General features: G+C 40.7%; 1 protein-coding gene across 4 annotated transcripts in view; it reads left to right on the forward strand.

The window, feature by feature from the left end:
- SEMA4D (semaphorin 4D) overlaps positions 1-20,618 on the forward strand; it is a 397,671-nt gene that overhangs the window by 34,265 nt on the left and 342,788 nt on the right. The window lies entirely within an intron of this gene.

A 20,618-nucleotide genomic window follows, 5' to 3' on the forward strand; every position in this document is an offset into this window, starting at 1 on the left:
AATAAAGCAGCCTAAGAAAAGAGGATTTGTACATGAAGGATTACACATTGTAAATATCCCTCCGTCTCTATGGGAAAATATTGTACAGTAATTTAGTTTACAATTTCAGGCCAATGCATGATCTCCACTCAGCAAGTACTGCTCCTGAAATGTAACTTTCTCATGGGGGCTGAATGATTTGTTTTTCAACTCAGCTCTGCTGTTGTGCAGCTGATATTATGAGACCTATTATTTGTCTTTAGAGTACAGTTAATGTATGGTTGTCAGAAGCATCTCTTTCCTGCACAGAAATAGCTGCACTTACTCAGCAAAGCATGGTGCTGATTAGGTTGGAATGCACTTAAACTAGCAGGCACTTGATAGAATTTGTTTAGTGCTGAACTGGTGAGGTTGGTGCATACTACAGCCCACAGCCTCATTGCTCCAAGTGTATTTATTTATATCAGGGCTGCCCTAAATACGGCTGCAGGCTGTCCCCCAGCCCTCCATGGGCAGAAAACGCATCAGTAATTTGCTATTGATAAAGCCATTCCATGCTTTAATTTGGGTAGTTCCACATGCGTATTTGTGCCAAACTTGTGGTAGTATGTACTTTTTAAAATTAACTGTGTGTGTAATTACCTCATGCCATATGTCATTTTTAACAAAAATTTTGATTTATAATCTAGTTTTATTTTGAGGCATTATCATCCGCATACGTGTGAGTAAAATGTAATGTGACCCCTGGCCAATCCCACCATTAGTGAAGTAATGTTCTTTCATTCCCTAGGATGGGAAAAAAATACAGCAGTAAAGGACAGTATACACCAATTTTCATATGACTGCATGTAATAGACACTATTATGAAGAAGAATATTCAGATATACTGATATAAAAATACAGTATAAAACATTTTAAAAACTTACTTAGAAGTTCCCAGGTTAACAGGAGGTTAGGATGGGACACCCAGTGAAAGTGGCTGGGAAAACATGAAGGGCAGTCACTCTCCCCTCCCCCAGTCCCTGCATATGAAAAGACTCATTACACAAACAAGAGAAAGCAGGAGTCTGTAGACATCGGTATATATTTAAAACATTGGGGCATGTTTAGGAGTCTGAAAATCAGCACAATGTTGTTAAAAAAACCAACTATACATTGTTACAAAACACTCCCTGATGGGCTATATAAAAATCTAGTGTACAATATCATTTAAGATTATAATCCTTATAATATTTTGTGCTTTTGCATAGATGCCTTTAATACATATCAGTTTCTCCAGGTACTTATAATTTAATAGGTAAATACACAAGACATTATACCTTTTTATAGCAAGTGCCTAATAAGGCATCTGTGGAAATGCACCCATGTTTGGTAATCTTGTAGATTACAAAATCATTTCTTGCTTTACACTGTTCACTGAGGATTATAAATGAACACAGAAGATGTTTAATTACTGCAGGTTTTTCTACTTTTTACTGTGGCCCATTTGTATAAAACCGAAGAATAATTGGTTAGTGCAGTTTTTTTTGTTTTGCTTTTTAACACACCACTTAACATTTTTACTGGGGTATAAATGTCTTTGTTGCATTTAAAAGAGCCTATTACTATTTTATTTATTTTTTAAACACATTGATGTTTCATTACTGGATAACAATTTTTTTTCTTAGGTTCTTGGAAGCATATTCCTCCTATCTAGCAACATAGCTATAGTAGTCACCTTTATCAGCTTATTCAGTAAATAATAGAAAATGGTCAGAATCTGGTTGAATGCTCCCACAATGAAGCAGTTAATGAGAAGCGTTACATAGCGTGGCTGGTAGTATTGTTTTAGATACTTTGGATAATAGAGGAGCCTTTGTTCTCTCTCACAGAACTTGCAAGGGATAACGGAGCATCAATTGGGATAAATATTGCACAGATACTTTTTAAATTCCAAGCATTTTGGGAGATGTCTGTACATGATTTAATTCTAGTAGCGAGAGCGATTTCACAGCAGGAGCTGGTGGTGTGTGCAGGTGCTGAACGCAGAACGCTTCAGTAAAGTTGCTGCGATACCTTCATGGTCATGGTATTTGTATTACTTTGGTACAATACTCAAGTAGCTGATAAAAGAGCCTGGAAAAGACTTGCCTGACTCAGTTGTTGCGTGACTGAGTACTCAGTGAGCATGAAGCTGTTAGAGGATCTGTCTTCGCTAAATCAGATAATCTGTCCATGTGTGTTTATGCCAGTTTATTCACATTCATACAATTTTTACTACTTTATGGATGTTTTTATTTTTACTTTTTTATTGTTTTAATTTTACAATTAGTGCCTATAATTTATGTGCATTGTTGGTTTGTTTGTTTTTTAATTTTAAAAACAACCTATTTTTGTTGTGTGGGAAAGTCTACTTATTTCCAGTATTCAGTACGGGGTCCGATTAGTTATCACCAATGGTACACTTGACACGAAGAAATTTGAAATACAGATTGCAGATTGCGACTTGGCCCCAAAGGGTGGGGGCCCAGCTTCAAAAAAGCTTTTTTTTAAAATAAAAAATGTTGATCTGCCACTGCCTGCACTGATATCGGCTGAGTGTGACGTGATGCTTCACTAGTGTCTGACTACAGGGGTTAGTGTTTCTGTTTTACCCATTAGTGTGTGTGTGTGTGTGTGGAACCAGCAAATTACATACCTTGTTTCTTACAGCATGGGGGGAGGGGGTAAACAGTGTCACTATACAGTACCACTATATACAGTACGTGGGGGCTGGACTATGTCAGACTACTGTGGTCACTTTATGAAGTACTGGGGCGGGTAGGGTCAGGTCAGACATCTCACCGGCAGATTACAGACTGTGTCACTGGCTCACTATATACAGTACTGGTGGGTTAAACAGTGTCGCTATATACAGTAATAGGGGGTCAGACCATCTCACATACTGTGAGCACAGGGTACCTCCTTTTGCAGACATGTAATCTGATTCACATTTTTTTCTGTGTTAAATGCACCTGGGCCCTGTGGTTTCTAGTTACGCCTCTGTCAGTAAGTATAGCTGTTTGGGCCCTGTGAGACTAAGCCATATTCTATTCCATACAGCCATTAGATACTGGTACAAAGACCATTAAATACTGTATAATTATCAAGTGCCTTATAAAAAAAAAAAAAAAAAAAAAAGCTGCAAATAGCATCCTGCACACCTTTTCTATATTATGCAGCAGGAAGTTATTTTAAAAAGAATATTGTTTCTGGCCACTTTGAAATGGCTTCAACAAAGGCACACAGGTGGCACTCAGAGTAGATAACTGTACCTTTTTATTAAGGTGAGCAATGTTTTCAAGGCTTCTGCCCCTTTCTCAAGCTGTAAACGTGCATAACATACAACATTTAAAGACAGTACATGAAACAGAGGTGACCAATCAGATGCTGTGGGGAGGGGATGACCAATTGTGAGCTCACAACTGACATCATCCAAGCCTTAATTCCTATTCATTTTTTAACCCTCTCCATCCTATGTACCCACAGAGGTTAAACAGGGAATTTGACTTCCATTTATCTAAAGTAATAGGAGCCCATTTTTATAGATACGTGAATTAACATATGTATTCATTAAAGGGATAGTGAAGACAAAATTAAACTTGCATGATACAGATAGAGCATGTCATTTTAAGACACTTTTTTTTTTTCAAATGTGCTTTGTCCTCTTAGTATCCCTTGTTGCACATATAATACACTAGTGGGAGCTGCTGCAAATTGGTGCCTGCACACACTTGTCTCTTGTGATTGGCTAATTAGATATTTTCAGCTTCCTGTCAGTAGTGCAATGCTGTCCTTTCAGCAATGGATAACAAGAGAATGAAGAAAATGTGGTGATACAATTTTAAACCACTTTCAAATTGAATTCTATGTTCTATCTGAATCATAAAAGAAAATTATATATATATATATATATATATATATATATATATATATATATATATATATATATATATATATATATATATATATATATATATATATATATATATATATTCTCCAGGTTCCGTAAGGAGAACCGGAGACTTTGAGGCTTGAAAAAGTGGTATTTATTCAGCAGCAGTTGCCGGATACATAGGTGAGTAACTCAACGATCACCTATTGTTGAGTTACTCACCTATGTATCCAGCAACTGCTGCTGAATAAATACCACTTTTTCAAGCCTCAAAGTCTCCGGTTCTCCCTTTCTCCTTACGGAACCTGGTTTCCTGCATTTAGCGGATAGGATACCGCTTTTGGTCCACTGGAGACTTTTGCCCTTTTACCACAGCCTACGGGCTCTCCTGCTGACTTCATTTCCCAGCGTCTACCAAGAGCACTGTCGCTCTGACGTCAGAGCGTTCCAGTACCACGTGACGGTGGTTGAAACAGCGTGCTGTGTCCATTTCCTGCCGACGGGGACCTGGGGTATCTGCCTATCGGGACGCGCCGGTGGATGTTGGATGCGACTGGTTTTCACTTAGACCACCAGGTACAACAGGAGTTTAACAACATTGCCAAGCGGGACTCAGCTAAGTATTATTACTGTACTTGTACCACAACTTGGCTAACTTTTTCACTACTCTGGAACTTTATACTCATTTGATTTGTTCGTGTTCCAGTTGTGGACTGCTTCTAACAAGATTGCTAGGTTTGTTGGACATCCACGTATAGCACTTACTAAAGTGAACTGTACCACTATCAGGATTCTTGTACATTTCGGCACTATTTAGAGCCGTTGGAACTTTTTAATCAATTACTAGCTGACAGCATATGTGTTTTGCCTTGCAGTTTCATATGTTTTCGTTGTGTTATATTTGTATGTATGGGGTGATATGGGCAAAAAAAAATCGCGATATAAATGATTATATCGCCTTCATTTTGCATTCTAAAGTTTATTTAACACTACAGAATCTTAATGTACACGTTTCTCAATGCCCAATACACTCTTGGAGCATAAAAATACAAACCACTAAATAGTTAAAATAAAATGCTGCTTGTGATGTGATTAAATAGTAGCCACTAGCCAGTTATTAGGTCTTATGACACACAACATTGTCATGTTTTCTTGGACAGTCATTCTAACGGTGGACAGTGGTAAGATTAACAAATGAAGCAGTATAAGCCACACACACACACACACACACACACACACACACACACACACACACACACACACACACAAATATATATATATACATACATCAACAGATACAGGGCACACTCTAACAGTTCAGTCACCTGGTGCTCTGCAGAAAATATGTACAGTACACATGATCACTGGGCTACATCTAGGCACTCTGCTGAATAGCATAGACATAGTTCTGTTGACTTTAACTAGTGAACCTTTTGTGATTGGACGCCATATGCAGCCCGGATCGTGATGTCATCAGTGGACGGAGCTTGAGTAATTTCGAAGTGACCAAACTATATTTGAAGATTTTTTTTTTTTTCTTTCCTATTCCTGCTGCATGATATAGAAAGGGTGAAGGAGTCTTTTTTCTGTTTAATCTAAGGTAAGACTTTAAGATGACTAAGGTGTAGACTGTCCCTTTAAAGTTGTTCTAGTATACAAGCTACTGTGAGGTGTTGTGTCAATCTTAACCCCAAGATACCGTTAGGACTTTCCATGCTGTCCTAAAAGCGCTGGGCTTAAACGCCTTTAGGATATCCCAAAACGTCCAAACTTTTGTGGCATTCTGCTCCATTCTGGAAACAAACTGCTGGTTGATCTGACTGTGGCATTCGTAGCAACACAGCCAGTCCCCCAGGAGCCAGTCAGAGCCATTTTTGAATCCGAAGTGGAGATTATGTGCTTGAGGGACTGGAGAGAGCTGTGGCATCTAGTTATATTGCTGATAGAATTCAGACACCAAGGCTACAGCAGCCCCTACTAATGCGAGTATTGCTCTTGAAAATTAGCTGCTGTTACAGAAGTTTGATGTGAGTGATGTACTAGGAAAAGTTGTTCAAATAAAAACCCTCTCTTAGACCTATACAAGAAAGTCTAGCTAAAGCAATTATAGTTTGGTTTATGGTCTTCTCATCATGGTAACACAGGAAAATATCTGTGCTTAGATGATGCCCTACATAAATATTTTGCTTTGGGTGAAGAACTGTTTGTGTTGCGTTAGGGTTGAGCAGGAGAGCAAATAACTTTTATTATTACTTTTATTATATTATTTACTGATTATTGGGGTATTAAAAAGCGAGAGGTTAAAAAAAAATATATATAAATATAAATCCCTGCACTAAACAGTTATAAGGGGTAACAGTGAGGGAATGTGGGGTGTTAGAAAAAATCAGCACTGAAAGTGCCTTTACATGGATGCCAATTGGGGACTGTATTCTCTCTCTAAATATATATGTATATGCTTATATACATATACACCCGTGTGTGTACACAAAGTGACGTTTGCTTAGGGTAATGAAACTTAGCTTTTATTCGTCCATAGCATAAAATACAAGGGGACAAACACAGATGGGAAGCATGTAAGTAACTGGTTCTCACTCTTCCCATCTGTATTTGTCCATTTTAGCTTTTATTCATCTATAGTAATAAAATTCAAGTTTTATTAACCTGAGCGAACTTCACTTTGTCTTTTGGGTTTTCCTGTACATTGCTTTTGGAAAGCCGCGTTCCTGCATTGAGCTACAGTGACCGCCCTCCTTATGACGAATCCACATTTGCACTACAGTGTTGCGTCAGAATAATGTGGACACAGCCAGAAGGTAAACTAAGGAAAGGTCGATAATATATTCTCTCGCATGAAGTTTATGTTTACGGCAGTTGAGGTGAAGCCCGGATACCCTAGGGAAATCGTCTGGAGTTAAACGCGTAAAAGATATATGGTAAATCCTCCCCCTATGGAGAATCTTCCTTCAACAACCCAGGTATGACCGGAGCTTGCATGAACTACTTTGATATGTGCTGCTGTATATAGGAGGATGAGTGCAGGCTTTATTTATTTTACTATATAAGCTGCCTTTTGTTTATTGTTTCGCTGGACTATTTATTATCGAACCATTCTTTGGACATTTTTCTATATACACATGTAAACACATAAATATGTATGTATAAGCATATTTATTTATTGCTGCGCCATTTTACCCCTGCGCTAGATGGTTTGCCGTGTCTGTCAGCATGAAAACGAGGCTCCCATTGAAGCCTATGGAAGTGCTCTGTCATAAGCGCTTGGTTTCCGGGCAATGAGAGGTCGAGTTTGCATTGTGCTGAAATTGTAATACCATCACACATTTACGTGTTCTGGTATTACTGAGTGGAGCTTAAATATTGTGCTTGCATAAACGAGATATTGCGCTCCACTCATAATCTAGCCCACAATTGTCTAATCCATCAGTTACAAGTGACAAATGTAATAAGTTTCATAAAACATGCTTAAATACAAAAATACAGTTGTTTAAGCAAATTGCGTGCCTTCAGGAAAAACAAGCAAATTGAGTGCCTTGGTAACAAAAAAGTTCAGGAATAAACTCAAGCCTGGTCAGCTTATCAATATTGGCCCCAGTGAACAAATTCCAAATAGCAGGACAGTCCTTGATCAGCTTTGACTATGGCTATGGGCCGAAACGCGTCAGCTGTTTATCCTCCTCTTGGAAGATTGGTGGGTTGTCAGCTGAACTATTAAAAAAAACAATTCGTCAAAGTTATCAACCTTGGTCTATGAGGAGTAGAAAACCAATTAAAAAGACGATGACCAGGGTGAGAGGAATCGGATAAAATGAAAGGCCAGTTGGTTTATTTTCATGCATTTTGTGTTTTTATTTCATTGCTTGTACATGTATTATTAGTCTATTATATTAACATTGAAAATCTTTATGAAAAAATCCTATGTTTTATTTGGCTTGAGTGATCTAAACTGAAATGCTTTCCAAACACATTTAGTAGTAATCTTTTATGAGTTGGCATTAAGGATAAAAAATTACCAGGCGCATTAAAGGGTGGTTTTGTGAACCCTTGCTCCCACTGAACCACGTCATTGGCTCTCATTAAGTGGAATGGTCATAAAAATCTGCATACAGAATATTTATAAAAAATCATTTAAAACTGTAATTGTGCTAGCAAACGACAGAACAGTACAGGGATACAACCCTAGAAGCAGCTATACTACATTTTTACCTACTTTAGTAACTCATTTCTTCTGTAGTGTGATCAGTCCACGGGTCATCATTACTTGTGGGATATTAACTGCTCCCCTACAGGAAGTGCAAGAGGATTCACCCAGCAGAGTTGCTATATAGCTCCTCCCCTCTACGTCACCTCCAGTCATTCTCTTGTACCCAACGACTAGATAGGATGTGTGAGAGGACTATGGTGATATATTTAGTTTTCTCCAACATAGGTGTGTCCGGTCCACGGCGTCATCCTTACTTGTGGGATATTCTCTTCCCCAACAGGAAATGGCAAAGAGCCCAGCAAAGCTGGTCACATGATCCCTCCTAGGCTCCGCCTACCCCAGTCATTCTCTTTGCCGTTGTACAGGCAACATCTCCACGGAGATGGCTTAGAGTTTTTTAGTGTTTAACCGAAGATACAAGTAAATCAGAGGACCAGAGACTCACTCCGTTGGTGGCTGTCCCTGGACAACCTGTCACAAGGGATGATATTCCGCAGACCAGAGTGGGTCATTGTCACGACCGACGCCAGTCTGATGGGCTGGGGCGCGGTCTGGGGATCCCTGAAAGCTCAGGGTCTTTGGTCTCGGGAAGAATCTCTTCTACCGATAAATATTCTGGAACTGAGAGCGATATTCAATGCTCTCAAGGCTTGGCCTCAGCTAGCGAGGGCCAAGTTCATACGGTTTCAATCAGACAACATGACAACTGTTGCGTACATCAACCATCAGGGGGGGACAAGGAGTTCCCTAGCGATGGAAGAAGTGACCAAAATCATTCTATGGGCGGAGTCTCACTCCTGCCACCTGTCTGCTATCCACATCCCAGGAGTGGAAAATTGGGAAGCGGATTTTCTGAGTCGTCAGACATTGCATCCGGGGGAGTGGGAACTCCATCCGGAAATCTTTGCCCAAGTCACTCAGCTGTGGGGCATTCCAGACATGGATCTGATGGCCTCTCGTCAGAACTTCAAAGTTCCTTGCTACGGGTCCCGATCCAGGGATCCCAAGGCGGCTCTAGTGGATGCACTAGTAGCACCTTGGACCTTCAAACTAGCTTATGTGTTCCCGCCGTTTCCTCTCATCCCCAGGCTGGTAGCCAGGATCAATCAGGAGAGGGCGTCGGTGATCTTGATAGCTCCTGCGTGGCCACGCAGGACTTGGTATGCAGATCTGGTGAATATGTCATCGGCTCCACCTTGGAAGCTACCTTTGAGACGAGACCTTCTTGTTCAGGGTCCGTTCGAACATCCGAATCTGGTTTCACTCCAGCTGACTGCTTGGAGATTGAACGCTTGATCTTATCGAAGCGAGGGTTCTCAGATTCTGTTATCGATACTCTTGTTCAGGCCAGAAAGCCTGTAACTAGACAGATTTACCACAAAATTTGGAAAAAATATATCTGTTGGTGTGAATCTAAAGGATTCCCTTGGGACAAGGTTAAGATTCCTAGGATTCTATCCTTCCTTCAAGAAGGATTGGAAAAAGGATTATCTGCAAGTTCCCTGAAGGGACAGATTTCTGCCTTGTCTGTGTTACTTCACAAAAAGCTGGCAGCTGTGCCAGATGTTCAAGCCTTTGTTCAGGCTCTGGTTAGAATTAAGCCTGTTTACAAACCTTTGACTCCTCCTTGGAGTCTCAATTTGGTTCTTTCAGTTCTTCAGGGGGTTCCGTTTGAACCCTTACATTCCGTTGATATTAAGTTATTATCTTGGAAAGTTTTGTTTTTAGTTGCAATTTCTTCTGCTAGAAGAGTTTCAGAATTATCTGCTCTGCAGTGTTCTCCTCCTTATCTGGTGTTCCATGCAGATAAGGTGGTTTTACGTACTAAACCTGGTTTTCTTCCAAAAGTTGTTTCTAACAAAAACATTAACCAGGAGATTATCGTACCTTCTCTGTGTCCGAAACCAGTTTCAAAGAAGGAACGATTGTTGCACAATTTGGATGTTGTTCGCGCTCTAAAATTCTATTTAGATGCTACAAAGGATTTTAGACAAACATCTTCCTTGTTTGTTGTTTATTCCGGTAAAAGGAGAGGTCAAAAAGCAACTTCTACCTCTCTTTCTTTTTGGATTAAAAGCATCATCAGATTGGCTTACGAGACTGCCGGACGGCAGCCTCCCGAAAGAATCACAGCTCATTCCACTAGGGCTGTGGCTTCCACATGGGCCTTCAAGAACGAGGCTTCTGTTGATCAGATATGTAGGGCAGCGACTTGGTCTTCACTGCACACTTTTACCAAATTTTACAAGTTTGATACTTTTGCTTCTTCTGAGGCTATTTTTGGGAGAAAGGTTTTGCAAGCCGTGGTGCCTTCCATTTAGGTGACCTGATTTGCTCCCTCCCTTCATCCGTGTCCTAAAGCTTTGGTATTGGTTCCCACAAGTAAGGATGACGCCGTGGACCGGACACACCTATGTTGGAGAAAACAGAATTTATGTTTACCTGATAAATTACTTTCTCCAACGGTGTGTCCGGTCCACGGCCCGCCCTGGTTTTTTTAATCAGGTCTGATAATTTATTTTCTTAACTACAGTCACCACGGTACCATATGGTTTCTCCTATGCAAATATTCCTCCTTAACGTCGGTCGAATGACTGGGGTAGGCGGAGCCTAGGAGGGATCATGTGACCAGCTTTGCTGGGCTCTTTGCCATTTCCTGTTGGGGAAGAGAATATCCCACAAGTAAGGATGACGCCGTGGACCGGACACACCGTTGGAGAAAGTAATTTATCAGGTAAACATAAATTCTGTTTTTATATCTTCAATCAAAAGTTTGTTATTTTATAATAGCACCGGAGTGTGTTATTCCTTCTCTGGTAGAATTTGAAGAAGAATCTACCTGAGTTTTTCTATGATTTTAGCCGGAGTAGTTAAGATCATATTGCTGTTTCTCGGCCATCTGAGGAGAGGTAAACTTCAGATCAGGGGACAGCAGGCAGATTAATCTGCAAAGAGGTATGTAGCAGTTTATTATTTTCTGACATGGAATTGATGAGAAAATCCTGCCATACCGTTATAATGTAAACTCAGCCTTGAATGCAGTAGATGTAGCTGATATCAGGCTGTCATGTATGTATATTTTACACTTCAGTTTTCTGGGAAATGGTACTTCTCTGGCTTTTAAACTGTATACATAGACTTAACCTATTTTGCAGGGACTTGCAATAGGTTTTAAATGACAATTAATTATTGAGGTAAAACGTTTTTTTGCTGGCATGTAAAAACGTTTTTTTCTCTGAGGTACTGGGTGAATGTTTTGGGCACTTTTTTTCCACTTGGCAATAGTTTTGATTTAAATTAGAGCAGTTCACTGATCCCTCTCACTGTTATGTGTGTGGGGGAGGGGCCATTTTGGTGCTTTCACTATGCATCAGAAAAACTCAGTCAGAGGTTCATTTTCTTCCTGCATGATCCGGTTCATCTCTACAGAGTTCAGGGATCTCAAGAGTCTTTTTTGAGGGAAGTAATCATTCACAGCAGAGCTGTGCTGATTGTATTGACTGTGATATAAAAAACGTTTATTTGTGTATTTTTTTCTGCTGCCTGGGTTAGTTATCATTTGCTGAGGGGAACAATCCTTTGCTAAAACTGTATATTCTGACAAAGATTGATGCTATAACTTAATTATTTTATCTGTTATAATATTTTCTGTGCTTCTTAAAGGCACAGTTCGTTTTCATATTATTTGTAAATTACTTTGAAAAGTATTTCCAAGTTGCTGTTTATTTGCTAGTGTGTTAAACATGTCTGATTCAGAGGAATATCTCTGTGCTATATGTGTTAATGCCAAAGTGGAGCCCAATAGAAATTTATGTACTAAATGTATTGATGCTACTTTAAAAAATAGTCAATCTGTACAAATTGAACAAATTTCACCAAACAACGAGGGGAGAGTTATGCCGACTAACTCGCCTCACGTGTCAGTACCTGCATCTCCCGCTCAGGAGGTGCGTGATATTGTAGCGCCGAGTGCATCTGGGCGGCCATTACAAATCACATTACAAGATATGGCTACTGTTATGACTGAAGTTTTGGCTAAACTACCAGAACTAAGAGGTAAACGTGATCACTCTGGGATGAGAACAGAGTGCGCTGATAATGCAAGGGCCATGTCTGATACTGCGTCACAGTTTGCAGAACGTGAAGACGGAGAGCTTCATTCTGGGGGTGACGGTTCTGATCCAAATAAACTGGACTCAGACATTTCAAATTTTAAATTTAAGCTTGAGAACCTCCGTGTGTTACTAGGGGAGGTATTAGCGGCTCTGAATGATTGTAACACAGTTGCAATCCCAGAAAAAATGTGTAGGTTGGATAAATATTTTGCGGTACCGACGAGTACTGACGTTTTTCCTATACCTAAGAGACTTACTGACATTGTTACTAAGGAGTGGGATAGACCCGGTGTGCCTTTCTCACCCCCTCCTATATTCAGAAAAATGTTTCCAATAGACGCCGCCACACGGGACTTATGGCAAATGGTCCCTAAGGTGGAGGGAGCAGTTTCTACTTTAGCTAAGCGTACCACTATCCCAGTGGAGGATAGCTGTGCTTTTTCAGATCCAATGGATAAAAAATTAGAGGGTTACCTTAAGAAAATCTTTGTTCAACAAGGGTTTATATTGCAACCTCTTGCATGTATTGCGCCTGTCACGGCTGCAGCAGCATTTTAGTTTGAGTCTCTGGAAGAGACACTTCAATCATCCACACTAGATGACATCACACACAAACTTAAATTCCTTAAGTTAGCTAATTCATTTATTTCAGATGCCGTAGTACATTTAACTAAACTTGCGGCTAAAAATTCAGGATTCGCCATTCAGGCACGCAGAGCTCTGTGGCTAAAATCCTGGTCAGCTGATGTTACGTCTAAATCTAAATTGCTTAATATTCCTTTCAAAGGGCAGACCTTATTCGGGCCCGGCTTGAAAGAGATTATTGATGACATTACAGGAGGTAAAGGTCATGCCCTGCCTCAGGACAAGGCCAAAGCCAAGGCTAGACAGTCCAATTTTCATTCCTTTCGTAATTTCAAAGCAGGAGCAGCATCAACTTCCTCTGCACCAAAACAGGAAGGAGCTGTTGCTCGCTACAGACAAGGCTGGAAACCTAACCAGTCCTGGAACAGGGGCAAACAGGCCAGAAAACCTGCTGCTGCCCCTAAGACAGCATGAATCGAGGGCCCCCGATCCGGGACCGGATCTAGTGGGGGGCAGACTTTCCCTCTTCGCCCAGGCTTGGGCAAGAGATGTTCAGGATCCCTGGGCGTTAGAGATCATATCTCAGGGATACCTTCTGGACTTCAAATCCTCTCCCCCAAGAGGGAGATTTCATCTGTCAAGGTTGTCAACAAACCTAACAAAGAAGGAAGCGTTTCTACGCTGCGTACAAGATCTTTTATTAATGGGAGTGATCCATCCAGTTCCGCGGTTGGAACAAGGACAAGGGTTTTACTCAAATCTGTTTGTAGTTCCCAAAAAGAGGGAACCTTCAGGCCAATCTTGGATTTAAAGATCCTAAACAAATTCCTAAGAGTTCCATCGTTCAAGATGGAAACTATTCGAACAATTTTGCCCATGATCCAAGAGGGTCAGTACTTGACCACAGTGGATTTAAAGGATGCTTACCTTCACATACCGATTCACAGAAGTCATTACCGGTATCTAAGGTTTGCCTTTTTAGACAGGCATTACCAGTTTGTAGCTCTTCCATTCGGATTGGCTACGGCTCCAAGAATCTTCACAAAGGTTCTGGGCACTCTTCTGGCGGTACTAAGACCGCGAGGAATTTCAGTAGCTCCGTACTTAGACGACATACTGATACAAGCTTCAAGCTTTCAAACTGCCAAATCTCATACAGAGATAGTACTGGCATTTCTAAGGTCGCATGGATGGAAAGTGAACGAAGAGAAAAGTTCTCTCTTTCCACTCACAAGAGTTCCCTTCCTGGGGACTCTGATAGATTCTGTAGAAATGAAGATTTACCTGACAGAGGACAGGTTAACAAAACTTCAAAATGCATGCCGTGTCCTTCATTCCATTCAAGAGACCAGAAATTCTCTTCTATGGTGGCTTTATCGGCCACATCTGTCCAGGGGAATGCCATTCAGCAGGCCAGACTGGTCAATTGTAACAACAGACGCCAGCCTACTAGGTTGGGGCGCTGTCTGGAATTCTCTGAAGGCTCAGGGACTATGGAATCAGGAGGAGAGTCTTCTTCCAATAAACATTCTGGAATTGAGAGCAGTCCTCAATGCTCTTCTGGCTTGGCCCCAGTTAGCAACTCGGGGGTTCATCAGGTTCCAGTCGGACAACATCACGACTGTAGCTTATATCAACCATCAGGGAGGGACAAGAAGCTCCCTAGCAATGATGGAAGTATCGAAGATAATTCGCTGGGCAGAGTCTCACTCTTGCCACCTGTCTGCAATCCACATCCCGGGAGTGGAGAACTGGGAGGCGGATTTCTTAAGTCGTCAGACTTTTCATCCGGGGGAGTGGGAACTTCATCCAGAGGTCTTTGCCCAAATACTTCCACGTTGGGGCAAACCAGAGATAGATCTCATGGCGTCTCGACAGAACGCCAAGCTTCCGCGCTACGGGTCCAGATCCAGGGATCCGGGAGCGGTCCTGATAGATGCCTTGACAGCACCATGGACCTTCAGGATGGCTTATGTGTTTCCACCTTTCCCGATGCTTCCTCGATTGATTGCCAGAATCAAACAGGAGAAAGCATCAGTGATTCTAATAGCGCCTGCATGGCCACGCAGGACTTGGTATACAGATCTGGTGGACATGTCATTCTGACCACCTTGGTCGTTACCTCTGAAACAGGACCTTCTGATTCAGGGTCCTTTCAAACATCAAAATCTAACTTCTCTGAAGCTGACTGCTTGGAAATTGAACGCTTGATCTTATCAAAGCGTGGTTTTTCTGAGTCAGTTATTGATACCTTAATACAGGCTAGGAAGCCTGTCACCAGAAAGATTTACCATAAAATATGGCGTAAATACCTATATTGGTGCGAATCCAAAGGTTACTCTTGGAGTAAGGTTAGGATTCCTAGGATATTGTCTTTTCTACAAGAAGGTTTAGAAAAGGGGTTATCCGCTAGTTCCTTAAAGGGACAGATCTCAGCTCTGTCCATTCTGTTACACAAGCGTCTGTCAGAAGTTCCAGACGTTCAGGCTTTTTGTCAGGCTTTGGCCAGGATTAAACCTGTGTTTAAAGCTGTGGCTCCACCATGGAGTTTAAACCTTGTTCTTAACGTTTTACAGGGTGTTCCGTTTGAACCCCTTCATTCCATTGATATAAAGTTGTTATCTTGGAAAGTTCTATTTTTAATGGCTATTTCCTCGGCTCGAAGAGTCTCTGAGTTATCAGCCTTACATTGTGATTCTCCTTATTTGATTTTTCACTCGGATAAGGTAGTTCTGCGTACTAAGCCTGGGTTCTTACCTAAGGTAGTCACTAACAGGAATATCAATCAGGAGATTGTTGTTCCATCCTTGTGCCCAAATCCTTCTTCGAGGAAGGAACGTCTTTTGCACAATCTGGATGTAGTTAGTGCCCTTAAATTTTATTTACAGGCAACTAAAGATTTTCGACAAACGTCTTCCCTGTTTGTCGTTTACTCTGGTCAGAGGAGAGGTCAAAAAGCTTCTGCTACCTCTCTCTCTTTTTGGCTTCGTAGCATAATTCGTTTAGCTTATGAGACTGCTGGACAGCAGCCTCCTGAAAGAATTACAGCTCATTCCACTAGAGCTGTGGCTTCCACTTGGGCCTTTAAGAATGAGGCCTCTGTTGAACAGATTTGCAAGGCTGCAACTTGGTCTTCGCTTCATACTTTTTCCAAATTTTACAAATTTGACACTTTTGCTTCCTCGGAGGCTATTTTTGGGAGAAAGGTTCTTCAGGCAGTGGTTCCTTCTGTATAAAGAGCCTGCCTATCCCTCCCGTCATCCGTGTACTTTTGCTTTGGTATTGGTATCCCACAAGTAATGATGACCCGTGGACTGATCACACTTAACAGAAGAAAACATAATTTATGCTTACCTGATAAATTCCTTTCTTCTGTAGTGTGATCAGTCCACGGCCCGCCCTGTTTTTTAAGGCAGGTAAATATTTTTTAAATTATACTCCAGTCACCACTACACCCTTGGCTTCTCCTTTCTCGTTGGTCCTTGGTCGAATGACTGGAGGTGACGTAGAGGGGAGGAGCTATATAGCAACTCTGCTGGGTGAATCCTCTTGCACTTCCTGTAGGGGAGCAGTTAATATCCCACAAGTAATGATGACCCGTGGACTGATCACACTACAGAAGAAAGGAATTTATCAGGTAAGCATAAATTATGTTTTTAACAGTTCACCATTGGCCCTAGCAGATTAGATGAGCTAAAAGGCTTTTCTAAACTAACATTACAGCATCAATTGCTTTATGGAGACTAAACACTTTACAGTTTTATTTCTTAAGTGTGTACATACAGGCTAATCCTTGCTTTGAATACATCATTGTATCTAGCATTTATTTAGTATTTAATGTCCTCTTAAAGGGACACTCAATCAAAATTAAACTTTCATTATTCAGATAGAGCATGCCATTTTAAACAACTTTCCAATTTACTTCCATTAAAAAAATGTGCACAGTATTTTTATATTTAAACTTTTTGAGTCACCAGGTCCTACTGAGCATGTGCAAGAATAAGTGTGTATGCATTTGTGAATGGCTGATGGCTGTCACATGGTATGTGTATGCATTTGTGATGGGCTGATGGCTGTCACATGGTACAGGGGGAGTGGAAAAAGACATAACTTAAAATTGTCAGAAAAAAAATCTACTACTCATTTGAAATTTAGACTAAGTGCTATTGCATTGTGTTGTTATCTTGCATTTGTTGATTATGAAAATCTACTGTGTTGACGGGTCCTTTAAGAGATTATTTAGATATTAAAATGCTTATAAATACATAATTTTCTGCAGGCTTCCAATAGGTTAACATATCAACAGATTCTGAATGTTATTAGAACAGGTTAATGTCTTGTTTACTGCCATTGGTTTTTAACCACCACTTTCCTTATTTGAAGGAGCCAATGTGGTCTTGAGTCTAGAAATGATGGAGCTTACCACTGTACCAATATTCATTGTTTAGCATCAGTGCTCTTTCAGGTTCAGAACTGAAACATGCTGATTTTTAGTTTTAAATTCTAGGAAAAAGGGGCAAAATAATGAAAGTATATTGCTAAGTGGTCTTACTGTGCATACCTATGCATTTTATATTACAATGCGTTTACTGTCTCGCTAACCGTTTCTCTGCAATATAATTAGATTTTCCTTTAAAGTATTTTTGTTCCTATGTAAAGCACTTCCATAGTTGCCAACAGTCCCTGGATTTTGTTGTATGTATCTGGAAATGCCCCCTCCAGATTATTTGGAGGGCTACAGCTAAGATGGGGCATGTGACACAAGTTGTGTATTTAACTCTAATTCACTCCTACTGGAATATTAGTGGTGGTGTTGTTACTGAATGGGTTCACATATTATTTGTCTGCCTTATTTTGAAGCTGTCTTGGCACAATATGCCCAGAAACTGGTATTGTCAATATTATGGGATAGGTGTAAGAGCTTGGTGCTGTCATTTTATAATAAACGATGGACACGTCTGAAGTTATACTACTGCGATCAAAACACACCCATTTGATAGTACAACTGAGTGGGCAGAGCTGTTGATCAGTAAGTTACTATTATTTCGGTAACCTGCTTGCTCAGTTGTAAAGTGTCCCTGGAAATGTTTTTGAAACGTTTGGCAAACATGCACTTAAGTTTTTTAGGTGTTAAAAATACAGCTCCTCCCTCTCAAATACCTAGATTATAGATTAAATAACCAATTTTAAAGCGGTCTTGATTGTCATGGTATAATGTTACCATGGTATATAATATTGGAATTACTATTGCAATAGATTTTTATCATTTTTTTTTTCTCCTTTTAAGTGTGGTCAGTCCACGGGTCATCATTACTTCTGGGATATTAACTCCTCCCCAACAGGAAGTGCAAGAGGATCACCCAGCAGAGCTGCTATATAGCTCCTCCCCTCTGTCACGCCCAGTCATTCTCTTGCACCCAACTAATAGATAGGATGTGTGAGAGGACTGTGGTGATTATACTTAGTTTTTATATCTTCAATCAAAAGTTTGTTATTTTAAAACAGCACCGGAGTGTGTTGTTCCTTCTCAGGTAGAATTTGAAGAAGAATCTACCTGAGTTTTTGTATGATTTTAGCCGGCGTAGTTAAGATCATTTTGCTGTTCTCGGCCATCTGAGGAGTGAGGTAAACTTCAGATCAGGGGACAGCGGGCAGGTTCACCTGCAAAGAGGTATGTAGCAGCATATTATTTTCTGAGGAATGGAATTGACTGAGAAAATACTGCCAATACCTATATAATGTAAGTTCAGCCTTAAATGCAGTAGTAGCAACTGGTATCAGGCTGTCATGTATGTATATTTACACTTCAGTATTCTGGGGAATGGCACTTCACTGGGATAATACTGTATGCATAAAACTTTAGCCTAACTTGCAGTGAGAACGACTAGCAGCAGGCTTTCTAATAACACTTCATTTATTTGATGTTAAACGTTTTGCTGGCATGTTAAATCGTTTAATTATCTGAGGTACTGGGTGAAAAATTGTTTTGGGCACTGTTTTTTTCCACTTGGCGGTCGTTTTACTTAATTTAAGACAGTTTACTGATCTCCCTCACTGTTGTGTGTGAGGGGGAGGGGCCTATTTTGGCGCTTTTGCTACGCATCAGAAATTCAGTCACAAGTCTGTTTTCTTCCCTGCATGATCCGGATCGTCTCTACAGAGCTCAAGGGTCTTCAAAAATTATTTTGAGGGAGGTAATCACTCACAGCAGACCTGTGAGATTGTGCTTTGACTGTGATAAACGTTTATATTCTGTACATTTTTTCTGCTATTTAAGGGTTAGTTATCCATTGCTAATGGGGGCAATCCTTTGCTAAAATTGTGTTTTTACCGGAAAGAATTTGATGTTATAGTTTCTCCAGTTTATTGTTACTCAACTGTCATAACTTTTTTTCTGTGCTTCTTAAAGGCACAGTACGTTTTTCATATTATTTGTAAATTGAGTTGAAAAGTATTTCCAAGTTTGCTAGTTTAATTGCTAGTGTGTTAAACATGTCTGACTCAGAGGAATATCTCTGTGCTATATGTGCTAAAGCCAAAGTGGAGCCCAATAGAAATTTATGTACTAATTGCATTGATGCTACTTTAAATAAAAGTCAATCTGTACAAATTGAACATCATTCACCAAACAACGAGGGGAAAGTTATGCCGACTAACTCGCCTCACGTGTCAGTACCTGCATCTCCCGCTCGGGAGGTGCGTGATATTGTAACGCTGAGTACTTCAGGGCGGCCATTACAAATCACATTACAGGACATGGCTAATGTTATGACTGAAGTTTTATCTAAATTACCAGAACTTAGAGGTAAGCGTGATCACTCTGGGGTGAGAACAGAGTGCGCTGATAATAATAGGGCCATGTCAGATACTGCGTCACAGTATGCAGAACATGAGGACGGAGAGCTTCAATCTGCAGGTGACGGTTCTGATCCCAATAGAGTGGATTCAGACATTTCTAATTTTAAGTTTAAGCTTGAAAACCTCCGTGTACTGCTAGGGGAGGTATTAGCGGCTCTGAATGATTGTAACACCGTTGCAATCCCAGAGAAATTATGTAGGCTGGATAGATACTATGCGGTACCGGCGAGTACTGACGTATTTCCTATACCTAAGAGGCTTACAGAGATAATTACTAAGGAGTGGGATATGCCCGGTGTACCCTTTTCCCCCCCTCCTGTATTTAGAAAAATGTTTCCAATAGACGCCACCACACGGGACTTATGGCAGACGGTCCCTAAGGTGGAGGGAGCGGTTTCTACTCTGGCTAAGCGTACCACTATCCCGGTGGAGGATAGCTGTGCCTTTTCAGATCCAATGGATAAAAAATTAGAGGGTTACCTTAAGAAAATGTTTGTTCAACAAGGTTTTATATTGCAACCCCTTGCATGTATTGCGTCTGTCACGGCCGCGGCCGAGACTCTTGACTCAATAACTATAGATGAGATTTCAAACAAGCTTAAAACACTTAAGCTAGCTAATTCATTTGTTTCAGATGCCGTAGTACATTTAACTAAACTTACGGCTAAGAATTCCGGATTCGCCATTCAGGCACGCAGAGCACTGTGGCTAAAATCCTGGTCAGCTGACGTTACTTCTAAATCTAAATTACTTAACATACCTTTCAAAGGGCAGACCTTATTCGGGCCCGGTTTGAAAGAAATTATCGCTGACATTACAGGAGGTAAAGGCCATGCCCTGCCTCAAGACAGAGCCAAACCTAGGGCTAGACAGTCTAATTTTAGTTCCTTTCGTAATTTCAAGGCAGGAGCAGTATCAACTTCCTCTGCACCAAAACAGGAAGGAG

This window comes from Bombina bombina, chromosome 2, assembly GCF_027579735.1.
Source record: "Bombina bombina isolate aBomBom1 chromosome 2, aBomBom1.pri, whole genome shotgun sequence".
Lineage (NCBI taxonomy): Eukaryota > Metazoa > Chordata > Amphibia > Anura > Bombinatoridae > Bombina > Bombina bombina.